Below are 2,151 nucleotides of genomic sequence, written 5' to 3' on the forward strand. Positions count from 1 at the left end.
AATAGACTGCCTCTAGAAAAGTCCAAGCTGGTTATTCTCTCATATAACAAGATGGGAGTACGCAGATGCACGGAGGTCCAGGGCTTGTGGGGAGGGAACGTCCTTCAAGGAGAAAACAGCAGCCTCAGTACTTCCAGGCTTGCTACTCCCCGACCCTGAAGGCACCCTCCTTATCCCCTGGTCAATGCTCACTCACTGTTATTATATCTTTGTCTCAACTTGCAGGAAAGGTGGTAGAGAGGTGGCCGGATACAAAATAGCTGTTTTCTGTTAAAGAAGGGTTACAGAGTGCCGTTCCAGAAGATACTCGGGAAGGAGAAGTGTGTGGGAAATTCACTAAGGGGTGTTTCTTGGATCACAGCCTGTCGGGGAGAAAAGAAAGAAACAGTGAAGAGATGGGGGGAGTTAAGTTGGTGGACAGCACAGCTAAGTCTCCTGTCAGCCAGCACAGATCCCACGGAAGCTCAGATGACCTCGCAGAGGTAGCTTTAGATGTTGGCCCTTTGGCTTCCTTGACCAGGAAAGGGGCATGGCTTTAGATGACACAGCTCTTTTCCACTGAGACAATTTTCAAGGAGGGCCATCACCTATCAGCCTTCCAGATGGAAAGATGGCAGAGAATCACAGCATCCTTGCAGGGATGTGAACAGGAAGTTGAATGTACCACTCAATGTATGTCTCTTTATGAAGAATATCTTGAATGGCCGCCATAGCTGCAAGGGGGTGTTGGAAGCATGCTCTCTAGCTAGGAAGCTTGGGCTCAGTTACCCTGGAAAGGAATAGTGGGAGGGTGGAAAGGAAAAGCATTGTTTGAGTTTGTTTAACAATTTGGACAACAGCAAAAATGTTTGACTGAAATAGGCTCTCTGTAACGCAGAGTCAGAAAGAGCTAAAAATCGGGTAAGAACCAAAGAGCAGTTGCTTATACCCAGTGATGTCCTTTAAGTAGGTGACTGCCTCAAACTCAGCTAGATTTCAGGGTGGGCCAGGGATGAGATGCCAAAGCTCTGCAGAAATAGATTCCTAAGGGTTCACTTCCAGGCTGTCCTCCCAAACTCCAAGTCACATAAAGAATGGGTATTTAGATAATCTTCTGAGATCTGATGCATACTCGGACAAGTGACTTCATGTAAAGGATAACGTCTACTAACACGTAGATCAGGTATGGTGTTGTGGAAGCTGAGGGAGGAGGCTTGCATGTCTGGAGCTACTCTGGGCTCCACAGTGAGTGTGTGGCTAGCCTGCCTATGTCACAAGACCCTGTCTCAAAACGAATTTTTAACTGAACTAAATGAACTGAAATATGACTCTGCTTCCACAAAGAAAACATTTATTATATTGACCCAAGATAGCAAAGGTACAAAGGTACCATTTTCTGTTAGTGGTACTTGTGTTTCCAGCAGGATGATGGTGAGCAGAAAAGAAGACTAAGAAATGTTCAGGTGCCTAGCACCTCGATTTCTAAATGAAGTAGCCAGGCCAGTTCCAGCACTGATTTGTACAGGCACTGGAAAAACCACCACTCCCATAATGAACATAAAGAGATCAACAGCCTATGGAAGACTTGATGGTCAAGCTCTGGCTGCTGGTGGTACTGTATTAGATAGTGTGGGATTGACCAACCAAGCCATCCTGGTCTCTGTTCAGTATTGTGACTTTGAAGTGGCCCCACAAAAGGTTCATATATTGGAGGCAAGATCCCAAGCTAGGGACACTATTGAGAACTGATTGGACTTTATAAGTGGATTCATTTGTTAATGAGTTCATTGCTGACTGGACTCCTGGTATTTAGGGTCTTCTTGGAGGAAGTAGGTCACTGGAGGCATGCTTTGAAAGGTATATCTTGTCACTAGGTCCTGCCCGCCTCTGACTCTTGCCTGTTGTGAGGAAAGCAATCTCCTCTGCTTCCTGCTACCATGATTTTCTCTGCACCATGGCAATAGAGCCAGCCACTTACAGACCAAAAGCTCTGAGTCTGTGAGCCTAAACAAATCTTTCTTCTTTGTGAGCTATTCATGGCAGGTATTTCTGTCTCAGTGAAGAAAGGTTTAGTAATTCCTGTAGGTTGAATAAGAGAAAGAAGTCAATATGCGGTAGGAAAAACAGTGAAGCTATAGAAATCCAAGCAGCAAAATTCAGGGACCATGGAAC

Source organism: Peromyscus leucopus, chromosome 11 (assembly GCF_004664715.2).
Source record: "Peromyscus leucopus breed LL Stock chromosome 11, UCI_PerLeu_2.1, whole genome shotgun sequence".
Classification (NCBI taxonomy): domain Eukaryota; kingdom Metazoa; phylum Chordata; class Mammalia; order Rodentia; family Cricetidae; genus Peromyscus; species Peromyscus leucopus.